An 8,845-nucleotide genomic window follows, 5' to 3' on the forward strand; every position below is an offset into this window, starting at 1 on the left:
TAAAAATTGTAAACAATGTGAAAAATATTGTTACGGAATTAGGTTTAACTAATTTCCGTGTAGACGATGTTTTATTCCCCAGTACGATTTGTACCAAATAAAACAGGGTTCGTTTTAGATTACGTTTCTACAATGCTTTATTTACTTTATTACACTTATTCGTAACCGACTTTAATTACTAAGCACGCAGATTGTCTCTAGTTGGCACGCAGCTATTCTTTTACCGATCTGTTCAGTTCAACGCTCAAAACACAACTACTCCGTCATTGCCATTTCCCCGGTAATTTATATCCCAAAGTCTCCCTGTTCGAGAAATATCTAGAGCATATGGCAACACCTCGAATCTGTACAACGAACACACAGACGCACATTCGCACTAAGCGAACAACCATACTCACATACATACATGGGGGATGATCAATGACGTAATTACAACAACAAATAAATGTAAGAAAAGAAGTGACAAACTAAACAATAATTACATGACTATGGCAAAACAAAATAAAAGCACATTAATGAAAGGTAAAGTAACATCCAGAATAATGAAGAGAGTTCTACATGGTAGTTGTTGCTGCTTAAATAAAGTAACTGCGTAATAAAAACTTTACGTTACAATTCAAATTTTTAAATTAACGGAAATTAAACTAAACTTACTTAACTTAAACCTATCAGTTACACTCGTAACATTGCCTCCCGCTTAAGCCTGTTCGTCCCGAATAGGCACAGTTCCCTCTCGGTGGTATGGGCATTGGTAACACTGCCTCCCGCTTAAGCCTGTTCCTCTTGACTAGACGCAGTTCTCGTTCCGTAGTGGTGGCAACCGATTTAGATGTACCCTCTACTGCGTCAGCTTTGGACTCTTGCTCTTCTGGACGACGTTGCTTTCTCTCCAGGAATCGCGATGCTATACCCTCTTTCTTCGTGGTCACCTTCCTAAGTGCCACCTGGTCTTCCTCGGACTTGCCCTTCCTTGTTGTACGGCCGCTTTTCGATAGACCTTTCCTCGACGTACATCTTCTCTTTTTCCTCCTCGTCGCGAGATTTTTCCACTTTCCTACGGGCCAATTGTCAGCGGCTTCCACCTTCAGCGTACGGACATCTACAGCGATCTCGTCGGATTCTGCACTTTGGCGATGCTTGCTTTTCTCGTTGTAGCCCACATTTATCGGTATTTCCACATTGGACCAAGTCATCACACGGTGCTTTATGTCCAGGTTTATATCGAAGGCAATCATGAAGTCTACACCAAGTATAACTTCGTCCACAATATCGGCCACTATAAAATCGAAATTTACCGATTTCCTACCCATACTTAGCCTTTGGTAGGCCTTTCCATGCACCGGGGTCTTCTCGCCTGTGGCCGTCCGCAATTTGACTCCATTTAACGGCAATACCTTCCCTTTTACCAAATCCGGTCTAATAATGGACTTTGTTGCACCGGTGTCCAATGTCAAGGTACGCAATACACCATTGACGAAGCCTTTAACCGTTAAGTTGTGATTCTTCTGCTGGACTATGGCTATAGAGATTGTGGGACCATCATTTTCATCCTCTGCCAGCAGCGTCTCGTGATTGACGGAATTCCCTTTATTTGATTCACCTGATGTCTCTCTTTCTAGATTCTTGGCCACCAGTTGGTCGTCGCTTTTTGAAGGCGGTGAGGTGGATCTGGGCCTTGCTTGTCTCAATCTGCATTCTCGGGCCAAGTGTCCAGTTTTCCGACAGTTGTAGCAAGTCTTTCTCGTTCTAGGAGCCCCTCGTTTCACATGCACTAGTGCATCCTTTAGCGGATCGACAACGGTCTGGGAATTGTTGTCCTCAACTTGCAGCCTCCTCACGTTGTAAGCTTTAGGTTTCACCAGCATCCTCGCGGTTTCTTGGGCCAGGGCAAATGACACGGTTTCTGCAAATGTTCCTATCGGTGCCGCATACGTCGCAAATTTTATCTCTGGATCACGAATACCACTTGCAAATGTCTCAATCTTTATGCGGTCCACCAATGGATGTGTCTCTCCTGGATATGCCACCTGCGCCAACCGCTCAATATCAGCCGCAAAGTCTTGTAAAGTCTCATTTGGCTTCTGGACTCTTCCCCTCAGTTCCATTCGGTAGATCTCTTGCTTGTGTTCACTACCGTACCTACGTTCAAGAGCAGCCATTATATCTCCATAACTGTTTCTAGAAGCGGCGGGAATACTCTGTAATACGTCAGCAGCATCACCCTTCAATGCCATAAGGAGTGATACCGCCTTGTCGTTGTCGTTCCAAGAATCTCTAGCAGCCACTGTCTCGAACTGTAATTTGAACACATTGAAAGAGGTAGAGCCGTCGAACACTGGAGGCTTAATTTTTAACGCGCTATGAATAGCTCTCACTGGCCCACCTTTGATTTCCAGTTCCGACATTTTCTTTTCTATTCCCAGAATCTTCTCATCTTGAGCCAGAAATTTCTCGTCAACAGACAAAATCTTTTTATCCAACTCTTTAATTTGTACCTCCACGTTTTCTACTCTCTTTTCAATCACCATCGTGATGTTCTCGAGTTTCTCGTTAATAGTTCTAGAATTTGCCTCTAATTTCTCTTCCATGCCCTTAGCGATTTTTCTAGAGTTCTCTTCTAACTTTTCCTCTAATTTTCTGGAATATTCTTCACTCTTCCTGGAATTTTCTTCCATTTTAGCATCTAATTTCTCCATCATTTTACTGGAATTTTCTTCCATTTTAGCATCTAATTTCTCCATCATTTTGGAATTTTCTTCACTTTTCTTATTCATTTCCTGCATAATCATAGCCAGCATTGATTTCAAATCGTCACCCCTGGCAGCTACCGACGAAACTTCCTCAACGCTGGATTCGCCCTTTGCCGATAACTCGACTTCCTCCTTCTCGAACTCATATTCATCGATGTTCATTCCACGGCGCTCGAACTCTTCCAACAAGCGTTTTTGTAGTTCGGCCTTGTTGCCAGTAGAACACAACTCCAACTTACTTAGCTCCTTCTTCAAGTCTTCCACTCGTAGATCCTTAAACTTCATTGTAGGATGATCGTAATCTCACTGCTGACACCAATTGTTACGGAATTAGGTTTAACTAATTTCCGTGTAGACGTTGTTTTATTCCCCAGTACGATTTGTACCAAATAAAACAGGGTTCGATTTAGATTACGTTTCTACAATGCTTTATTTACTTTATTACACTTATTCGTAACCGACTTTAATTACTAAGCACGCAGATTGTCTCTAGTTAGCACGCAGCTATTCTTTTACCGATCTGTTCAGTTCAACGCTCAAAACACAACTACTCCGTCATTGCCATTTCCCCGGTAATTTATATCCCAAAGTCTCCCTGTTCGAGAAATATCTAGAGCATATGGCAACACCTCGAATCTGTACAACGAACACACAGACGCACATTCGCACTAAGCGAACAACCATACTCACATACATACATGGGGGATGATCAATGACGTAATTACAACAACAAATAAATGTAAGAAAAGAAGTGACAAACTAAACAATAATTACATGACTATGGCAAAACAAAATAAAAGCACATTAATGAAAGGTAAAGTAACATCCAGAATAATGAAGAGAGTTCTACATGGTAGTTGTTGCTGCTTAAATAAAGTAACTGCGTAATAAAAACTTTACGTTACAATTCAAATTTTTAAATTAACGGAAATTAAACTAAACTAACTTAACTTAAACCTATCAGTTACACTCGTAACAATATTAAATTATTTTGTTACAATGCTATTTTTCATTGTGCTCCCGTACTTTTTTTAAAGGTAATGTTAGAAAAAAGAGCGAATTGTCAAAAATTGCTTCCCTATACAAATTTCTTAAAAAATACGGAAACGGAAAAATGACGGAAATTGCAAAAACTCCAGCATAAATGTCAAAATCAACGTATCAGCTATCATATTAGAAACCAATGAACATGCTTGCTGCTAGTTTCTACTAGGCCAAAAGTGTATGGCAGAAAACAGGAGAAGAGGGTGTTATTCGGCGCGATTTTTGTTGGAAGAGAAGTGCAAGTATTACTAGATTTCGGATTACTGGAGCGCATTTTTAGCACTAAACGGGAAAACTACTGCAAGTACTAATATTGTGCAGGATCTGAGCACAACTTTTATCTAACAAAATTTATTATAACGATGTCTCAACGATAAAATCATTTTTTTATTTTTTCATTTGTTAGTACTATACACAAATAATACGATATATAGATCATTTTACTATAATTTTCCAAAGAAAGCTGTAAAATTCTATATTGTCGTATATTTTTGATGATTATTTCAATTTGCAAAAACTTGATTTGAAAATTCATGTTTGATCAGCTTCGCATATGCGTCTACCTTGATCATTGTGATATCTTTGAAACCAACAAAAAATAAGTGTAAACACCGGGGTGTATTTCAGGATTTCGTGAAATCCAGTGGATTTTGGAGCGCAAGCGTAAACTTGGCATAAGTTTATTTATTTTCTTTTTCTGTACAGTTTGACACTTCTATACCTCAAAGCGAATTCAAATGTCAAATATGAATTTTGACAGCTAAAATCGAAATCATCTGATGTTTTTGGAGGACCTATTATTGGGCCATTATTTGTACAAACTTTTACAAAATGCCGTTCGATAACAAACCTGTTCAGTAAAAGAGAAATGAGAAGTAGTTACAAGTACTTGCAAGAACTTGCAAAGGCTTTTTACTTGCAAGTTATCGAACAGGCCTATTTGCAAAGCGACATTGTGTTACGTCAAATAAATCCTCATCTGCAAACCAGTTGATTTCATTAATATAAATAAATTAAAAGTCAAAATTTTTATTCAAAATAATAATTGGGCAAATAAAACACGACTATATAATTTAGCTCAACTGTTTGGGGGATATTATGGCAAATTCAGGATTCTTCAATCTGGTAACCCGTACATAGAAAATGTTTACAAACAAAAATTTTTATTTTAATTTTTAATTAAAAAATTAAATTAGAATTTAATTTATAGAAAAATATAAATATAGCAGTACAATGACAACAAAAGTATGTTGTTGTTTGTGCTACACAGCAAGCTACAGCTATAAATTAATCCAAAATGAGAAAGGAGAGAGCACTGAAGCATACGATGTCACAGTTAAATATTTCGGTCCTATAATGGTTTGTACTTATTAGAATTGTTAAAAATTTTGTTTCATATATCCTTTCCTTTCTAGATGAAAAAAATTTTTGAGGCGAATTTCTTTTCTGTCATTTCAGGTAGATACATACAAAACATTTTCCGAGAAAAAGTTGAAGAAGAGTTATTTTTTTTTGACGAAACAGAATATACCAGCTGATCGAACTTGAACTGCTAAAATAAGTTATTGTAAATTAAATTATCATACAAAACACAACAAATGTTGACATTCTACGTCTACAACATTAATGCTTAGTTTACATTTGGCGTCGTTTCGTGATTTCGAAGGCGTTTCGTGATTTCGCGCGGAATTAAACAAAATTTTTCATGATTTCGCATACAAAAATGAAATCATCTCATTTCGTGATTTCAGCGAAATCAACATCGAAATCACAGTACACATGATATACAACCCTGTATTTGCATAAAAAAGTTCCAAAAGTTGCAACACTTTTCACGTATCACAATAAATAAGGTAGATGGTCAATTGCTGCAACAAAAAATTTTAGTATTAAAAATTGTAAACAATGTGAAAAATATTAAATTATTTTGTTACAATGCTATTTTTCATTGTGCTCCCGTACTTTTTTTAAAGGTAATGTTAGAAAAAAGAGCGAATTGTCAAAAATTGCTTCCCTATACAAATTTCTTAAAAAATACGGAAACGGAAAAATGACGGAAATTGCAAAAACTCCAGCATAAATGTCAAAATCAACGTATCAGCTATCATATTAGAAACCAATGAACATGCTTGCTGCTAGTTTCTACTAGGCCAAAAGTGTATGGCAGAAAACAGGAGAAGAGGGTGTTATTCGGCGCGATTTTTGTTGGAAGAGAAGTGCAAGTATTACTAGATTTCGGATTACTGGAGCGCATTTTTAGCACTAAACGGGAAAACTACTGCAAGTACTAATATTGTGCAGGATCTGAGCACAACTTTTATCTAACAAAATTTATTATAACGATGTCTCAACGATAAAATCATTTTTTTATTTTTTCATTTGTTAGTACTATACACAAATAATACGATATATAGATCATTTTACTATAATTTTCCAAAGAAAGCTGTAAAATTCTATATTGTCGTATATTTTTGATGATTATTTCAATTTGCAAAAACTTGATTTGAAAATTCATGTTTGATCAGCTTCGCATATGCGTCTACCTTGATCATTGTGATATCTTTGAAATCAACAAAAAATAAGTGTAAACACCGGGGTGTATTTCAGGATTTCGTGAAATCCAGTGGATTTTGGAGCGCAAGCGTAAACTTGGCATAAGTTTATTTATTTTCTTTTTTAGAGATACATCTACCTGTTTCTGTACAGTTTGACACTTCTATACCTCAAAGCGAATTCAAATGTCAAATATGAATTTTGACAGCTAAAATCGAAATCATCTGATGTTTTTGGAGGACCTATTATTGGGCCATTATTTGTACAAACTTTTACAAAATGCCGTTCGATAACAAACCTGTTCAGTAAAAGAGAAATGAGAAGTAGTTACAAGTACTTGCAAGAACTTGCAAAGGCTTTTTACTTGCAAGTTATCGAACAGGCCTATTTGCAAAGCGACATTGTGTTACGTCAAATAAATCCTCATCTGCAAACCAGTTGATTTCATTAATATAAATAAATTAAAAGTCAAAATTTTTATTCAAAATAATAATTGGGCAAATAAAACACGACTATATAATTTAGCTCAACTGTTTGGGGGATATTATGGCAAATTCAGGATTCTTCAATCTGGTAACCCGTACATAGAAAATGTTTACAAACAAAAATTTTTATTTTAATTTTTAATTAAAAAATTAAATTAGAATTTAATTTATAGAAAAATATAAATATAGCAGTACAATGACAACAAAAGTATGTTGTTGTTTGTGCTACACAGCAAGCTACAGCTATCAATTAATCCAAAATGAGAAAGGAGAGAGCACTGAAGCATACGATGTCACAGTTAAATATTTCGATCCTATAATGGTTTGTACTTATTAGAATTGTTAAAAATTTTGTTTCATATATCCTTTCCTTTCTAGATGAAAAAAATTTTTGAGGCGAATTTCTTTTCTGTCATTTCAGGTAGATACATACAAAACATTTTCCGAGAAAAGAAGAAGTTGAAGAAGAGTTATTTTTTTTTTTGACGAAACAGAATATACCAGCTGATCGAACTTGAACTGCTAAAATAAGTTATTGTAAATTAATGGCCTGTTCCCGTACTTTATAAAGTGGTAAAAGTCGTAAAACTTGTAAAAGTCGTAAACGATTTTCATATAAATTTTGTGTACGGGAACGCAAAATGTGTAAATATGGTAAAAATTGTAAAAACTTTTTAGTTCTGGAACAGAGCTTAAATTATCATACAAAACACAACAAATGTTGACATTCTACGTCTACAACATTAATGCTTAGTTTACATTTGGCGTCGTTTCGTGATTTCGAAGGCGTTTCGTGATTTCGCGCGGAATTAAACAAAATTTTTCATGATTTCGCATACAAAAATGAAATCATCTCATTTCGTGATTTCAGCGAAATCAACATCGAAATCACAGTACACATGATATACAACCCTGTATTTGCATAAAAAAGTTCCAAAAGTTGCAACACTTTTCACGTATCACAATAAATAAGGTAGATGGTCAATTGCTGCAACAAAAAATTTTAGTATTAAAAATTGTAAACAATGTGAAAAATATTAAATTATTTTGTTACAATGCTATTTTTCATTGTGCTCCCGTACTTTTTTTAAAGGTAATGTTAGAAAAAAGAGCGAATTGTCAAAAATTGCTTCCCTATACAAATTTCTTAAAAAATACGGAAACGGAAAAATGACGGAAATTGCAAAAACTCCAGCATAAATGTCAAAATCAACGTATCAGCTATCATATTAGAAACCAATGAACATGCTTGCTGCTAGTTTCTACTAGGCCAAAAGTGTATGGCAGAAAACAGGAGAAGAGGGTGTTATTCGGCGCGATTTTTGTTGGAAGAGAAGTGCAAGTATTACTAGATTTCGGATTACTGGAGCGCATTTTTAGCACTAAACGGGAAAACTACTGCAAGTACTAATATTGTGCAGGATCTGAGCACAACTTTTATCTAACAAAATTTATTATAACGATGTCTCAACGATAAAATCATTTTTTTATTTTTTCATTTGTTAGTACTATACACAAATAATACGATATATAGATCATTTTACTATAATTTTCCAAAGAAAGCTGTAAAATTCTATATTGTCGTATATTTTTGATGATTATTTCAATTTGCAAAAACTTGATTTGAAAATTCATGTTTGATCAGCTTCGCATATGCGTCTACCTTGATCATTGTGATATCTTTGAAATCAACAAAAAATAAGTGTAAACACCGGGGTGTATTTCAGGATTTCGTGAAATCCAGTGGATTTTGGAGCGCAAGCGTAAACTTGGCATAAGTTTATTTATTTTCTTTTTTAGAGATACATCTACCTGTTTCTGTACAGTTTGACACTTCTATACCTCAAAGCGAATTCAAATGTCAAATATGAATTTTGACAGCTAAAATCGAAATCATCTGATGTTTTTGGAGGACCTATTATTGGGCCATTATTTGTACAAACTTTTACAAAATGCCGTTCGATAACAAACCTGTTCAGTAAAAGAGAAATGAGAAGTAGTTACAAGTACTTG

At 35.3% G+C, this 8,845-nt stretch overlaps 1 protein-coding gene across 1 annotated transcript in view; it reads right to left on the bottom strand.

Moving 5' to 3' along the window:
* The window catches only part of LOC141396626 (uncharacterized), a 100,485-nt gene that overhangs the window by 69,193 nt on the left and 22,447 nt on the right, over positions 1-8,845 (bottom strand). The window lies entirely within an intron of this gene.

Source organism: Musca autumnalis, unplaced genomic scaffold (genome assembly GCF_047663935.1).
Source record: "Musca autumnalis isolate F117 unplaced genomic scaffold, ASM4766393v1 scaffold_3, whole genome shotgun sequence".
Classification (NCBI taxonomy): domain Eukaryota; kingdom Metazoa; phylum Arthropoda; class Insecta; order Diptera; family Muscidae; genus Musca; species Musca autumnalis.